Source organism: Pongo pygmaeus, chromosome X, assembly GCF_028885625.2.
Source record: "Pongo pygmaeus isolate AG05252 chromosome X, NHGRI_mPonPyg2-v2.0_pri, whole genome shotgun sequence".
Classification (NCBI taxonomy): Eukaryota; Metazoa; Chordata; class Mammalia; order Primates; family Hominidae; genus Pongo; species Pongo pygmaeus.
In genome coordinates, this window is record NC_072396.2 from 82,587,127 (window position 1) to 82,604,976 (window position 17,850).

The window sequence follows — 17,850 nt, forward strand, 5'->3', positions numbered from 1 at the left end:
TGTATGTAAGTAATATACGGAGACTATACCTATAAAATACTTCACCTCTGTATGTCCCAAAAAAAGCATCTTTGAAATCTACTGACCTCTGCCCCTTTAAGTCAGAGCTAGGGTACAAGGCAGAAAAATCAATACACTGTAGCCTACAGTCAGCTCTACCTCCTTGGTCATCCAAGAATATCTGTCCCTCTTTAAAGTTCTGCACAGATACAGAGAATGTTGCCTATGAACCTCTCTTATTCTTCACTCTGGCTAAAATAGGTCTGCTCACCATCTCCACCATTAATTCATCTTTTCTTCTTCCTTTTTCTGCAGTTCTCAGTCTTTTTGTATTCCTTTCATACATAGCCCCCAATTATCTATCCCCATTCTATTTCCTCTGTTAATTTATCTTTACCTCACGGTGCTTTTGAAACAGGACCAGGCAGGCATTTGTGAGTTGGTGGGGTTTTGCCTCTTTCATCTTTTACATTCCTGACATAGCCTATTCTGTTTTTGTTGTTGTTGTTGTTTTGTTTTGTTTTTGTTTGTTTGTTTTGAGATGGAGTTTCACTCTGTCGCCAGGCTTGAGTGTAGTGGCGTGATCTGGGCTCACCGTAACCTCCGCCTCTGCCTGGTTCAAGCAATTTTCCTGCCTCAGCCTCCTGAGTAGCTGGGACTACAGGCATGCCCTACCACGCTGAGCTAATTTTTGTATTTTTAGTAGAGACAGGGTTTCACCATGTTGGCCAGGATGGTCTCCATCTCTTGACCTCGTGATCCGCCCACCTCGGCATCCCAAAGTGCTGGGATTACAGGCATGAGCCACCATGCCCCACTGACATAATCAATTCTTTATGGGCACATGCAGAAGTACAGACAATTACTAAAAAAACAGATATTCCAATTTAAGGACTGCAGACATGCTTTAAGTTATTTTACCTTTTTGGATATTTATTTTATTAATCCTATTAAGTTTAAGCTAAAATTCCAAAAAGTTTTCTATCAGACTAATTCACTATGAAGGTAGATGGTTTGGGAGTTCCCTAGGGTTCTCAACAAGTCAATTTTGATTTTAAATTCTTTCTTGAATGATTTTCTTATTCTCCCACTAATCCTAGCTCCTGTTACATGCTGCAATGTAAAACAGAGTTGACCAATCTTAGCTCTCATGGAAAACATTCTATATTGGGTTCCCAACACTCATTTCAACACCTTTCTACATTGGCTTCTTGTACTATTAAGTCAGAAAAACTAAAATCTACATTACATGGACACAAACTATATATGCATATATATATATGCATCTGACATACAACAAGTGACTCAGGTTTGGTCAAGTGAAGAAATACTTATGATACCTGGAGATGGAAGAAAGCAATATGAGGCTGGAGCCATTATGGGAAGATTGAATATTCTGGAAAGAATTATGACTGAGGCATTTCATTCCTTTAGAGAATCTGGGAAAACTGTCATATGCATTCTCAAATGTCATAAGTATTGAGTGGTGGATATTGACCACACTAGTGTTGTTGCTAGAATACTATCATGGTATGACTGGGCATTGACCTTGGCTAAGTTCTTCCTGTCTGTGTGGCATTTAAGCTTGGTTCTTTGTCTCTCCTAGAGATTTGGTGATTTATCTAATAATCTTTAATTAATCATTTTCTGTCTAAATTAAATAGAGTTCATTTTAGAGTGTCTATAATTAAAAACCTAACCTATGTAGCTTAAACATTTTACCCCAGCAATAGTGGTTAGAGTCATTTGAAAATATATCAGTGGAATGATTTAGAGCTCAAAAGCCTTCCTTTCACAGAAAGGACTAGAGACACCATAGACTAAATACAGAAAGGGCTTTTAAAATAAGCCCTTTTAAAATATTCCTTATTTAAAAATCCTTTATTATTTAAAAACTCCTTTCTGTATTTTGTCAATGGTGTCTCTAGTCTTAAGGGCATCTGAACAGATCCTTTCCCAAATATTAAATAGGGGAAAGACCAAAATGTATACTATTTAGAGAGATATGGTAGTGAAGAAAGAGACTGTCTGGGACAACATAAATACCACCAAAGCAAATTTGAGAGATTGCGTTTTCCACTTCCAAGCCATCTTGGCTTTTCCACTTCCAAGCTATAGAAAATGAGCAGGTGTCTTCTCTCTGGGCCTTAGTTATCTTAAAATAAGGTCAGTAATTTCTAACTTTTTTTGGGTCATGTACTATAAAGAAGGTTATTGTAGCAATAGAACTTTTTTTAGTAAAATACATACACAGAGTTTCTCTTTCACACACACATGCACACACACACTCAAACATTTTTGTACAATTTGAGATTTTTTAAGCTTAAAATTACATTAAATATCATGGATACAGCCAATGTAGTCAATATTTTCTTTCCTTTTTTTATCACCCTTCCTCTCCTGCCTTTACTCAGATCTGAAAGTACCAGCATAAGCCTGTATCTAAAACAAGAAGTACTCACTTTAGCACCTACGGTGACTCTCAGAAGAAATATCAAGGCAATTAGAAAGATGTACATATGAGAGTTCATCTCTCAAAATAATTAACACTGAACTAACTCTGATTATGCCATATTTGGACAAGGTTTGTAACTCACTGGGCTTCAATTTCATCACCTGTAAAATGAGGAAGTTGGACAGATCAGCGGTTTGTAACCATTCGGGGGATTACTATCTGATAAACCCTTATGCTGGGCCCTTCCTGCCATGTTGCACTTCCTGATAGCAGAGAGTCTGAGGTGGCAATGTTCATTAGTCCAGTGATTCTTAACATGTTTTTGGTCCCAGACTCCTTTAAGAATCTGATTAAAACTATGAACTTTCTCTTAAGAAAAATGCATGTAAGAGTGCAAACAAGATTTCATAAATGCTTTCAGAGATTCAAGGACCGTCTGAAGTCTATGCATGGCTCACCAGTAAAAATCTATGCCCAGTAAGATGTCTAAGAATCCTTTTACTTCCAATATTCCACAAGTCTCTAATGTGGTCAGCATGTTTGGCTTAAGACAAAATTGTGTGGTAAATACTTCTCCACACTCTTCTCATTTCTCTTTAGTATTCCTTTCTTTTTTTTTTTTTGTCACATTTTCTTTTTATTTATTTATTTATTTATTTTTTTCTCCCTCCTCCCCCCACCCCACAACAGTCCCCGAAGTGTGATGTTCCCCTTCCTGTGTCCATGTGTTCTCATTGTTCAATTCCCACCTATGAGTGAGAATATGCGGTGTTTGGTTTTTTGTTCTTGCGATAGTTTACTGAGAATGATGATTTCCAATTTCATCCATGTCCCTACAAAGGACATGAACTCATCATTTTTTATGGCTGCATAGTATTCCATGGTGTATATGTGCCACATTTTCTTAATCCAGTCTATCATTGTTGGACATTTGGGTTGGTTCCAAGTCTTTGCTATTGTGAATAATGCCGCAATAAACATACGTGTGCATGTGTCTTTATAGCAGCATGATTTATAGTCCTTTGGGTATATACCCAGTAATGGGATGGCTGGATCAAATGGAATTTCTAGTTCTAGATCCCTGAGGAATCGCCACACTGACTTCCACAAGGGTTAAACTAGTTTACAGTCCCACCAACAGTGTAAAAGTGTTCCTATTTCTCCACATCCTCTCAGGGCAATTAGGCAAGAGAAGGAAATAAAGGGTATTCAATTAGGAAAAGAGGAAGTCAAATTGTCCCTGTTTGCAGATGACATGATAGTATATCTAGAAAACCCCATTGTCTCAGCCCAAAATCTCCTTAAGCTGATAAGCAACTTCAGCAAAGTCTCAGGATACAAAATCAATGTACAAAAATCACAAGCATTCTTATACATCAATAACAGACAAACAGAGAGCCAAATCATGAGTGAACTCCCATTCACAATTGCTTCAAAGAGAATAAAATACCTAGGAATCCAACTTACAAGGGATGTGAAGGACCTCTTCAAGGAGAACTACAAACCACTGCTCAAGGAAATAAAAGAGGATACAAACAAATGGAAGAACATTCCATGCTCATGGGTAGGAGGAATCAATATCATGAAAATGGCCATCGTTCCAAGGTAATTTACAGATTCAATGCCATGCCCATCAAGTTACCAATGACTTTCTTCACAGAATTGGAAAAAACTACTTTAAAGTTCATATGGAACCAAAAAAGAGCCCTCATCACCAAGTCAATCCTAAGCCAAAAGAACAAAGCTGGAGGCATCACGCTACCTGACTTCAAACTATACTAGTATTCCTTTCTTGTTAATTGTACTGAAATTGCCAGGGTCTCTTCTGAGAGTGGATTTACCTGATAAAGTTACACTAACTCCTAATAAAATAAAACCTTAATGAGGAATTTGAGGCTACACATTTACCCTTCCCAACAGAGTTTACTTCTGCAAAAAGGGCACAGAAGGGGAATAGCCAAAAAGAACACCCTTGAAATATTAGCTTTTCAAACCAGTGGCAGGTATGTGAGTGGATTTTTGTGGGTTATAACACTTGCATTGAGTATTTTATTGTGTGCGATAGATGACTTTCCACTCTGTCTATTCATAATAGTGTTTCTTTCTCTATAGGGCCTTGTCCACATGTGCATACAGGAATGCAGGCTGTATAAAATGACTTTTGTGGACCCCAGCTGAATCTCCTATCACCAAGTTCTGCTTATTGCTAATTGTAAGGACTTAAAATCAATAAAAATAAAACCACTCCTGGCTTGGATTCTTGTCTTAGTATGTAGATCCAAACAATACTCCTCTGCTCTATTCCCCTGAGTATTACTTTTGATTGGAAAATCCAGTGTTCATTTGTACCTAAACTATAATTTTTAGTATAATATATTCTGGACATTTTTCCAATAATAAATTAGGTTCCTTTCAGGCTGCAAACTTGCCCTAACATACAATCACACCATTAATTTTCATTTTGGGCACTGTATTTTGAACGATTTATTCCTTCCTTTATCTTATGCATAAAAAATAGAAATTAAATTAGCAAGTTAAAATTTACTACATTGGGTTTGCAAACAATCATGATCTTGAGTAAAGTGGCATTTTGCATTTGGACACTGGAGCTTTTATCTGGTACAGAAACCACTTTCCACTCATTCCCCTTCACTTTGTTCGTAGACTCAGTATATTTCTGCAAAATAAATTCTGTCTCCCACCATATTCTGTAATTAATTCGGAGACTATCCCCTAAGGGAAAACAAAACATACCGGTAGCAGATAGAACTGAAAATTCTGGCAAGGTAGGAGGGAGTTTACCAGGTGGTCGACCCTGTAACTGCTTGAAATTGGGGTACTGAGAAATATACAATCTCTCTAATGCTGCCATAACCCCATCATCCCAAGACTGGGGATTTTTCTCTTAGCCCTGTGAATTTGCTGAATCTATATTAATAAGTTCTTCTCTTATTTTCTAATTTTTAAAATAATAATGATTAGTAAAATTCAGTTGCAGTATCGTACTTTACCAAAGGTATCACTATAACCTGAGAATCGGCAGTGACGTTCTTTGGCTTGAAATCTCCTTAATTTCACAGCTCCAAATCCATACTGAGCATTGTTTTTTTTTTTTTTGACTATCAAAGTTGTGTAATTTGGGGAAAGTTACTTAACATATCTGAACCTGTTTTATCAAATATAAAATGGGGTCAGAATTAAACCTAAAATATGGAGTTGTTTTGATGAATAAATAAAATAATGATTGTAAAACACATTCATATCAAACACAATGCCTGGCACATTGCCAACTCTCAGGCCATAAAATACCTTTGTCATTCACAAAAAAGTATTTTACTTAAACAAGGAATGAATATAATTAGTACTTTAACTCGTAACTCCCACCCCAAAACAATTTGAATAACTGATTTTTAAAATGTTTTTAATCCTTTAATTGTAGCACTCTTATATTTTACTGATGTTGATTAGTTAATTCTATGCAATTGCAAGGCCAGACATAAAGCACATTGCATATTATAGAATGCTAAATAAATTTTAGTCATGATTAAATCGTAACTATTAAAAATATTAAAAGTTCTTGGAATGTGAGGGTCCCTTGTATTTAAAATTGTAGGCCTGATGGTATGAATGTTTAGAAAAACTACATTAATCATAATCTATACTGTACCATGTAATCTTTTATTTACAGTATAACAAGGAAGCCAACTTGAGACCTAGTAATTTTAGAATCACAAGGTAAACATTAAATAATAATGAAACATTCATTATAAAGGAAATTATCTCCTCAAACCAATATTAAGAGCTGAAACTTTTACTTTGCTTCCACTTTAATATATTTTATATTTTGGAGTTGCTCTATAGGGAAAGAATAAAAGAAACATTTGGGTCTCTATTCTTAATTTAAGAAGGCTTAACCTTTTTCTTTTTCTTTTTCTAGATCTTTTAAGAAGATCTAAATGAGTCAAAATGTCTCCTTCATATATATATACATATATATATATTCTGGACATATATACATATATATGTATACATATACACATATATATTCTGGACATATATACATATATATGTATATATATATATACATACCTCTTGGTATCCTCATTTTCCTCCTGATTGCTTCCACCAAATAAGCTGCATATACATATATATATATATATATGTATATGCAGAGCCATGAAATATAGTTTTTGAGTCCATTTAATATTTGACCTTGCCTCTGTAACTAAAGAAAAACCCTTGCCACAGATAATGTAACTACAAATAAATCACCATTTCATAGACGCCATGAGACATTGGCCAGATGGAAATGATTTTGGTAAAAACATTCTCTTAAGAGTCAAAAAACCCTGTTTCAGATCCCAACTTTATCATTAATTAACTGTGAGACTTGAACTAGGTTCCTTCTTTCTTACTTTCTTCATCTTTAAAATGAGAGCTTAGACTATAACATCACTCATATCCCCTTCAGCTCTGATATGCTATAATTGAACCAACCTGGAGTGAAAGTTCAGAAGTTCCTATAGGATTATTTCCTTTGGTTCTAGTTAGGCTCAAGCTTCTTGACCTAAATAGAAAAGATAAGAGCAGTATCACTCAGGGAATTTCACCAGTGGGTGTTTTATTTCAAACCACATGAAATTTGTCTCCTGTGAGCTCTATCTGAGGCTGAAAATTCAAAAGATGTGTGTTCCACAAAAGGAGAAAGACATGCTTGCATCCAAAGCTTATTTGGTGGAAGCAATCAGGAGGAAAATGAAGATACCGAGAGGTGAGCCAGTAAAACGTGGCAAGAGCTATAGGTTTTAAGAAATACAAATAATATTTCTGTTCTTTACTTACTAAAATCTTGTGGTTCTTAACAGGCCCAGCCCAAACCCTTCTTCTCCTGGAAGACTTGCCTGACTTCTATAATAAAACTGTACTCATTAATCTAGCTCTCTAAGATCCTCGACTTCTCTGAAATCTTACGGCACTAGATATGACTTTCTTAGGCCCTTATTATATTCATGTTGTCTTATATTTGGGGCAATTGCATTATACATATTATATATATATATATAATCTGCTTAATTGGATTCTAAAGAGTTTCTGGGACATGGCATCCTTTCCTTTGCCATCAGCCCTCTGCCACTCTGTCCTTTATTCTCACCTCCCCAGTTGAATTTGATCCACTGCTCTACACTTAAGAGTTATTCAATATATGTTTGCTGAGTGGAGCTAAGGCTGTATGAGGAAAGAGCCCATCACAATAAACTCTAGACACACTAAGGCAAGTCGAAAAAATATTTCTGTAAACAAACAAACATAGTATTACCCACATCATCTGCCAGAACCCGACACACAGAATCAGAAGACAATGCCAGGGCAATATATTTCTGCCTGTTGTAAACGTGTCTGGCCCAATACATATTTAGATTAATTTACTCTTTGGCTGGGCTCAGTGGCTCATGCTTGTAATCCCAGCACTTTGGGAGGCTGAGGCAGGTGGATCACTTGAGGCCAGGAGTTCAACACCAGCCTGGCCAACATGGTGAAAACCCATCTCTACTAAAAATACAAAAATTAGCCGGGAGTAGTGGCACATGCCTATAATACCAAGCTACTCAGATGGCTGAGGGATAAGAATTGCTTGAACCCAGGAGGCAGAGGTTGCAGTGAGCCAAGATCGGACCACTGCACCTCAGCCTGGGTGAAAGAGCAAGAATCTGTCAAAAACAAAACAAAACAAAACAAAAAAAAACCTTTTTCCCCTTATATTTTTCTCCAGTTGCTCAAGACAATTCTCACTAAAGCTAGCCTATGACAAAATTGTTATTTTGCTTTTGGCAGTTCAGTTTTCCTATCCTTGGATCTCTTCAGTTTTCCTTTATATCCTGTTCTTAACATGTTCTCCTACCTTTACAGTTGTAAACTCATTCACACCAAGGTTTTCAAATAAGTATATTTCTAGGAGAATGAGAATTTTAAAATCAAGACTTCAGGAAGAAAGAAATTCTTGCCTCTAGAGGACTGGTGTTTCAGGCAAAGTGGAGGTGATATTTTGAGGTGGAGAGCCCTCCAGGTATTCCCTATAATATACCACACAGGTATGTCCTGGCATGAGACTGGACCTGCAATAACATGTTTTTTCTTCCATGGCCTATGTGAAAAGTCCCCTTACTCTGATATGGAGATATTACCCAAGTCATGGGTATTACCTCCAGTTGCTTCCTGTTCATCTACCTTTGGGAGTGGGGAGGGGAGTGTTAGGTGCCTAATACAGTGTGGCACTGGTCTCAGGGGTCTGGAACTCTGAGACTCCTTGGAACACCATCTTCAAGAGCCTGTGGCAATGGGTCTGGGCTGCAGAAAACCAACCTCTTTTCATTGGATCCTGCCTAACCATTGAGAAGAAATGGGGATTTACCTGCACTTCTTGGTAACAGGGACCCTGAGGGCAATGTGAAGTGGGTGGACAGGAAGTGGAAGGTGGATTATGGCTCCAGATTCCTCTTAAGGAGTGGGGTATTTAATTCAATGTCAGAATTTTAGAAGTTTGTGTATTCAAGAATGCCCTAGGCAGAGATCATGCTCACCTTCACCTCTTCTGTTGGCAACTTTCTAGGGAACATTCTTGAGAATGTTCACTTTGATAACTGAATGCAAGTGAGAGGCTGTGAGAAAGGATCACCCTAAGATTGCGGTGGCCCACTATCTATGCAAGCAACTCGAGGGCTCCTAGCTTCAGCAAAGGACTCCATAGGCAAATAGGCTGTGTGTTATCATGAGCTCAAAGCTGAGTGCAACCACAGAAGACAATGCACTGTGGCCCTCGAAATAGAAAGGAGAATTTCTTTTCCTAAGTGTGAAGCTTTGCAGGCTCTACATGCAGCCTGTAGTGTAGCCCTGCATCATTAACTGGGGTGGGCGGGGGCGGAGAGAATGAAAGCAAAAGAGCATGCTGGCTGCCCCCTGGAAAACGGAAATGTTCAGTGTACACAGAGAGTGGCTTGCATATTTCACTCTGACATCTTACTACTATGGTTTTCAACATGATAGTGGTTAGATATTCCTGATAATTTTAATTTTTTTTCCTTTTGCTTTCATAATTTTTCTTTTGGCTTTCTTTAATTTTGTATTATTTTTACTTTTATTTATTTTCTTCCTTCCCTCCTTCTCTCCTGTATTCCTTCCTTCGTTCGTTCGTTCCTTCCTTCCTTCCTCTCCTTTCCTTTTCTTTCTCTTTCTTCTTTCTCTTTCTTTCTTTCTTTTTCTTTCTTTCTTTCTCTCTCTCTCTCTCTTTCCTTCTTTCTTTCTTTCTTTTTCTCCTTTTGCTAGTGAAGGAGAATTGGATTGGTTATTTTCAGAACAGGGAGCCTAAATTGATGAACAAATCAGTAGCATCCTTGTTGGAGTGGCCATCACATGAATTCTTTGGAGATCTCTGAAGAAAACAGAAAGAAACTGAAATGGTAGGTTCTAATTATTTATGCATAATTAGCTCTCATCTGTGCGTTTTTCCCTTAATATGTAGAACTGGACTCTTCACACAAGGAACTGTACAACTTGTCAAGTCTAAGCATGGTTATGGATATAATGAACTTGGACCATCCTTAAATGTCATTTCATTGGTATTTGAACAAACAAAAATGATTGTATGATGGGCTGCTGGAGGAGGGAGGCAACTTTAAACTTGGGAAAATATAAGTTTGACATGGAGAGATTTTTAATAATGTGTTTAGCTCAATTGATATTGAATAAAATAGTCCTGTGAACATTTGCAATTTAACCTATTTTGTATTAAGTAGAGTTGCTTACATAAAGGTGCAGGATAATTTTTATCTAGTCTGCTATAACTCTTTGGGGGTGCTATTTTTATCTGCTGCATAATTAAACTGGTTAACTCTTTGCCCTTTTCAAAATGAATGATTATTTGAAAAATGAGAGATACAATATTTCAGGACCTTAGCTAATATAAATGCATGTTCCTATCAGCTTGTGTAAGTTACTTATTTTCACTGTAAAAGTTAATTGTTGCAATTAATGATAGATATAAAGATTCTGTTTTCAAACACATTTAAGAAAACTTGTTTATAATGAGAGAAAGAGGAAATAAGAAAGATAACAGGCACAGTTGCTCTGTTTTTCATAGATAAGCTCTATCTACAATAGTAAGTAATCAGCACATTAAAAAAATCAACAACGGTTAAAATGATTTTGAATTTAATTTACATTTCTAGATACTCAAAATTGACTTATTTTGACAAAATGTAAGTGAAATTATTTCCTTGTTTTCATGTTGTCTCTTTTTTGTGCTCCAAGAGAAAATGTTTAGGACAGTGCCTTTTGACTTTAAATCATATGATGATACTATAAATGGTGTGTAACTGCTAGGAGCTGCATTCAGAGACTAAAAGAAAAAAGTCATGAATTCCTATGTGAGAGAGAGATAGAAATGAGGAGGGATGTGGTACAACATGACCCAGGATTAAATCTCAAGTAACTTTCCTGCTCCTTCCTCTCCTGTCAACAGTAATGTACATGGACTTTATTTTATACTGCTCAAAATTTTTCATAAAAGGAAAAGTTATAGTTTTATTCAATAAGCAGAACTATATGCTTTAGAGAGCTTTGGAACATTCAGCAAAGAGTATTTTGTTTTTCCTTTAGCTTCTGTAAATATCAGATATAAACACAAAAACATTAAGCTTATAGAGAGGATTAAAGTCCTTCCACCCAGGGCAAGATTATACCAGTCACACTGGCAAACATTTGGATATGCCAAGAAGTTTGTGTCCAAGAAGGATGTACTTTTAATTACAGATAATGTGCTTTGCACTTGTGAACACATGTACTGCTCTGCTTTGCTATATTTTTGTAATAATATTTGTGTGAGACAGGAACCACCTAGTGTACCTATTTTGTTGGGGCCAGATTAATATGATGCTGAATAATGTAAAGATGAGTAAACACAAAGTGAGTCATAGACTGCTCCCAATATCTCACTGAATTTCAGCTGAAGACCCCTAGGAATGAATGCACTTCATTATGCCCCTTTGTACTAGGTAACTGAAAGGAAGAGGACAAAGAAACACACCTTCTGCATTCCGCTCATAGATACTTTTGGCACCAGTCAGCTACCCAGAAACAAAAAGGGAAGTAAACTCCTTTTGCTGATCTCCACCCAATCCTGATAAAAGCAGGGCACAGAAGGTGATTCTTCCCTTGCCCATTAAAGTGACTCCCCACCCAAAACCTTCTTTTTATGCTATAGGTCTCAAGAATCAGTCTCTAGATCCCTAGTCAGAGGATAAGAAATTGTCAGAAACAGATTCAGCTCTTGTCACTTTCAGAGCAATGGCAAACATCTGAGACTTTTATGCTTTGGGAATTAAAGTAGGTTCATAGTGTACATTGTGCAGTTGGAAAAATGAGACTCATAGAGGTGAAGTGACTGGGTCAAGTACCTCTGTCTGTCTGTGACAGAGACAAAGGTAGAATCCAGGTCTCTTCATACCTTGTCCAGTGCTGTGTTCATTTCTCCTTGCTGACTATCAAGGTTTGTGGATTAAGAGACGTGCATTATTCATTGGGAAACATTAAAATATTTCATTTTGAGAGCATTCAAGAATCTCTCAATAACAGGCACACTTCAGGTTTCTCCCAAAGGCCCTAATATTGTAACAGACCTTGAGTTGTTGGGCTTTACCACTGTTTCCTTCCAAGAATAGGAAAGAGTTTTTCCTACTGTGCTCATAGAAAAAAAAAACTCAAAGTGCAAATTGATACTAGATGCTGTAATACAAGATTAACAAAGACCTGGCCATATACTGGAAGTGTATGTGCTGTATTGAGTGTCAGAGCAACAATACAGCCAATTCGTTAGACAAAAGAGAGTATGCAGGAGGTCCTGAGGTCTAGGAGATTCCAGATTTGAGAAAGGAGTGAAGATTTTAGGGTATCTTGTCTGACAAAAACAGACATATGTGGTTGATCAACTAAGGTGAGAGTGTGAGGAAGATAAATATATACAGTAAGTGACAGTATGTGAATCCTGAAAAGGAATACAGTAATTAGTGGCTTGAATATTACTAATGTTTGTCATATAACCGAGTGCTATCTGAGATCTGAAAATTAAAGTGGGTTCTTCTGGTATAGTCTTTGAAAGATAAAGAGTGTGCTCCAGAGGCATCTTTTTCCTTTGCAGCAACAGCTGCATTAGCAGCATCCAGAGATCAAGATGCAGACAGAGCTCCTGACAAATAATCAGATATGCAAGATATTAGCCAAAATCAAGTCTGTATGGACTCTGGAAACTCGGTTATGGGTCAAGAAGTTCACTAAATTTAGTTATCTAGTGAGGAAACTAAAATTTAACCATTATCAGGTTCAGTTATGTGGGTCATGCAGAAGCATGACTTGTGCCCACCGTGGGAGCCAGGGTTGCCAATTCAGACTCAGTTGTGTCTTGGATAGCATAAATGCTATCTCCCTGGAAACCTAAAATATATGCAAATATCTCACCAAGTCAAAAGTGCCCATCAACTCCTTTCCTACTTCCTGACATAATATTTGTTTCTTCAAAAAGCTTTTACAAAATGTCACACTGCTTAGGGCAGAAAATAAGGTTTTCTCTACATTCTCAGCAACGATGAAAGGCTTTACTATTGTAATTATTATTTAGCTAAATTTTTTTCAGCTTTACTTGGCAGATGAGATTCAGTATTTCTTATAAGCTAATCACATGTTACCAGATATTTCTTATAAATCAATGACTTTTTTTTGAGACAGGGTCTCACCCTGTTACCTTGGCTGCAATGCAGTGGCATGATCACAGCTCACTGCAGACTTGATCCCCTCAGGCTCAGATGACTCTCCTACCTCAGCCTCCCAAGGAGCTGAGACCATAGCCATGCACCACCACGCAAAGCCAACTTTTGTACTTTTTTTGTGGAGACAGGGTTTTGACTTGTCTGGAGCTCTTGGCCTTGAGCAATCTCCCAACCTTGGCCTCCTAAAGTGCTGGGATTACAGGTGTGAGCCCCTGCACTCAGCCCCAATGACATATTTCTGTATGATAAAATAATCCTTACAACTTAAGTATAGGATGACAGTGATGAAATCCTTTACTGTTCAAAGTATTTAATCTATTTTAGGTAATACTGATGACCTATAAGTTACTTCTTTAAAACTAAAAGTGTGTTATTTTAGGTGTCTACTCTATTTGAAGTGTCAGGCCAAATGGTGTGCTGAAAAATGAATAACATGTAGAAGATAGACTAGTTTATTATTTCTCACATACGTTTTTACAATTAAATATTATGAGCAAAATATATTATGAGATGAAAGAGCCCACAGAGTCTATTTTTTAAAATTTACATTTTATTTTAAACTGTAGTTTCATGGCCCCTATTAATTTTCATACTGAAGGACTTACTCATTTAATTTTCTAAAGACGTATTTCTTTGACTTTTTTCCCCACATCCTTATGACAATAGCATTCTGCTTCTGTATTCTTTGGTCCAGTTTTTACTGGGATCTGTTTTTATTTTTATCTTTTTTTCCCCTTTATTTTTATACCTTATAATTATAAATGTATCCGCTGACTTCTCGCTCTTCTAAGAAAATTAGGGTTAAAGCTAGGTAGTACTGATTTTGTAATATTTCATAAAACTAACTCAATTTAACAAAGGAAAGTTCAGTAACTTGACCTAGCATTAGTCTCTCTGAGGAAGAACTATTGACCCTAGAAATAGAGTTTTGTATCAAAAGTCACAGTGCATATCAAGACATCTGGTACAGTAATACCTTTCTCTCTGAAATGCTATGACTTCTAAAAGTTTATTAGGGTTAAAAAGAGAATTCTACCTAGCTGAAGCAGAGTATGAATATAACAGACTAGACTGTAAAGTGGCTGGTCTAGATAATCCATCCAGATTATTTAGGGAAGGCAGATTTGTGACCCAAGTTATCCTGAGTGAGGGATCATATATTGGGTTTGGGGATACCCAGTTTTGCTCTGACATCTTGCTGAAAGGCTCTTTTGATCATGGAGAATAGATTAAACCTCCCTCAGTTTTTTTGTTTTTTGTTTTTTTTTTTTTTGCCATGAAATTTGGTTAAGCAAACACTATGAGGACATTCTGTAACCTGCAGAGAGAAAAGGGCTGTTTTTCAGAATAGAGACTATAACCTGGATTATATTTCATGTATAATTACTTGTTAATGACTGATTTAGTTCTAAGTTACAGTTTTAAGAATTTTACATTAAGAAATATTATCTTTGTGTCTGTTTGGGTTTTTCCCAGGGAAATATTTACTCAGAAATTTTAAAACTAACTGATCTCTGGGAATCATTAAATTTGAAAATATCTGTGACATAGTCCAATAGAGAAAAATGATTAAAGTTGATCACCCCAGGTTATAAGTTATTCCTTGACTGGAACTTGGGCCAAACATGAATGACCAGAGTAAAACTATAGGCTAAATCAATATCTGAAGAATATGGGCATGGTGGTTAATCAGGCTGGCCCCTCCTCAAATGCTGTGGAACCTCTGTTGTGTGGGCTTCTTGAATACAATACATAGAGATGCAATCTTCTCTTCATAATTTTCATTTAGTGACACACCTGGACACTCATTGGAATAATTTTGGACACACAATAGACATGAAAATCAATAGTAAATCACCCAAATATAGACCCTCTAAAGACTGTATGATGTTGCTTTGAAAATTTTAAATTTAATCTATTTAACATTTGCATGCATTAACCCACTTGTCATATTGGGTCAAATAATATGAAATACTTCTAAGAAGTGGTGATCAGTTATTTATATTTTTCTGCAAAATTTCAGCACATTAATTAAAAAGATAGAATTGATTTGGTTTCATATCTAAAAATTTGTTTTCAAAATAAAAAAATTAATTTCATATAATCCTTTCCTGAGTGAGGAATTATATTTAGATTGTAATAATTTATTTTAGAATGAAAATTAGGTTTGGTTTGCTCAGTCTCACTCGTAAGCATAATGACTTTATTTTCTTCATGGGAAATTCTGAGCCTTGGCCTTTTTCTATTCCCACATCTCCAGGGGTTCAGTCTAGTTTCTTTAGCAAAGGGAAAATAATAGCTTTCTAATATGATTTCGGATTTTGGACGTACATTTAGGAGTTCCCAGAGCCTTCTCACAGCTCTGCACATCAGTTTCAAAGCAGATCCAAAGTCTCACCATGAACTAAGGGTCAGCATCAGATTCAGACCATCCTTGATATGGATTTTTTTTTCCCTGTAGAGCTTATACTCTATTCTAAATCAAGTATATTTTTAGTAATAACTCTAGAAAAAGCAATAAAATATCTAAGCAGCTACTCAGAATCTAAGATTTAGCAGGTTTTTCGAGCTTATCTACTACTGGCTGTTTTATTTTTAGTGTTCTATCATCAAAAGTAATATATATTTTTAAAATTGTACACTTAACGATATACTGAGCATTGGGCAAGATGCCTTACATCATTTTGACAACAGCTACATTTGTTTTCTCCATTTTACAGATTAAGAAACTAATGTTCAAGAAATTACATAACTTTCCCAGTGATATACAACTGTTTTTTTCAACACCACTTTATTGAGGTATGATTAGCGTACAAAAATATGTGTATATTTAATATATATAACTTGGCGAGCCTGGAGATAAATATATACCTGGGAAACCACCACCACAATCTATGCAATAAACATGTCTATTTTGGTTGAGTTTCAAACCCAGTTCTGTTGATTGTCAAAACTCTTTCTTTATGTTATGCTGTCTCTATACGATGAAGCTATAACTCACTATCTTGTCCGTTTCCACTTGAGAATCAAGAGAGTTGGTAATAGAAGAAGTCAAGATGTACCCATTTCAAAACAGGCTGTCCTTTTATTGGATTTAGGCTAGGTGAACAAGGAAAAGGAAGCAGGGAATAGGGAATAAAATGAATAAAATTGAGAATTGTAAAAAGCAAAAATTAAATGTTTTATTTAACTTCAACCATTCTTTATGATGTGTTTACTGTTTCTACAAGATATAACCCCTGCCCTCTTAGAGCTTATTTACTTGAGGAGGATAAGCTAGCACATATTAATTCTGATTATACAAAAGAGACTTAGGAAGAAGGTGTGTGACTTCATGGAACTTTTTGCCTTAAACAGAATCACCATTCATCTACACTTAAGCTGACACAATGTAAAAAGAAAATCATATTAGAATTTTTGCTTTATTCTACATAATCTAATTTATGGCATGCTAAGGTGTAAGAGCAAAGGTTCTGAACTCCAGATATGAGCCTCTGTTAGAGATCAGAGCACAATGTGTGGTTTTAGATGCAAGTTAATATCAACAAAAGGAAAGGGCTCAAAAAATTGTACACAGAGGCTCTCCTACACAGGTCTGCAGCAATACATTAATTTATGTGTTTACTTGTTTGCTGGCTTCCTAGTGAATTCTATATTGGCTATAAGGAATTTGAATTTGGGGGAAAACATGGGATCCTTCATATGCAAATCAAGTTTACACATCAACCATCAGAAAAGAGGATAGAGCTATTTTTATATTTGTGAGTAAGCTTTTTCCTTAGGATCAAGGACTTGGAGTTATAGAATGCCTGTTCTTGTTTCAGAGCATACTCTGTGGCTACATTACAGAGAGAATTAACTGGAATCTAATCGCATACTTAAGTTTAGGAGCTCAGTGTGGTAACCATCTGATCCAGTGAGTTATCGAATCTTGAGTTAAAAGAACAAAAACACAATAACAAAGTTTTAGGCTTGTCTGTCTCCTGATAATGCTAATTATTTCCCACCACATTCTTTTGCTCTCTACACACTTGCCTCCTCTGTCTGTGCTCCCTATCCAAGAGGAAATAGAGGAAGAACCTTGGGACATCAATTTCTAAACTCTCTTCTAAATTATGCTTTCAGCAGGCACCAATCACAAGTTTGAAGTCATGTTCCTTTGGGGCTGACTAGAGGTATAAACCTGAACAAGATACTAAGCTCCCTCATTTTTCAGTTTCTCTATCTGTGAAAATGGTATAATTGAGGACACTTCTCTCTTAAGGGTATGAATCACCATGCAGATACTGAACAGGTACTTTGTATTTCTTTTACCAGAGCTCCTCTGTACAATTTGCAAAATACCTTATGCTACTGGATTGAAATCACACTGGGAACATTGAGTTGTACTTGCCTTTCACCTGACAAATTTCCCTTTGCACATGTCAGCATTATGCCTGGTTAAGCTTGCAGATTGAAGTGCTTATGAGGAGCAAAATAGTTCTAAGGCTTGCAGCTGAATAAATGAGAAAGAGAGGCATAACTTTTATGGATCAGTGAATCGCTGTTTTCAGAAATGCTGTATTGGAATAGTCCAACCAC

The 17,850-nt window shown here is 36.3% G+C and overlaps 1 protein-coding gene across 4 annotated transcripts in view; it reads left to right on the top strand.

Moving 5' to 3' along the window:
- The first annotated feature begins 9,390 nt into the window (after window positions 1–9,390).
- The window catches only part of GPR174 (G protein-coupled receptor 174), a 126,858-nt gene continuing 118,398 nt past the window's right edge, over window positions 9,391–17,850 (top strand). The window contains exons 1-2 of one of the 4 annotated variants that reach the window (XM_054472077.1): window positions 9,401–9,909; window positions 15,990–16,068. The gene's annotated coding sequence lies outside the window, so the exon portion shown is untranslated. Of the gene's footprint in view, window positions 9,910–15,989; window positions 16,069–17,850 lie in introns of all 4 variants that reach the window. The other 3 variants (XM_054472076.1, XR_008497127.2, XR_008497126.2) reach the window with 3 other exon arrangements.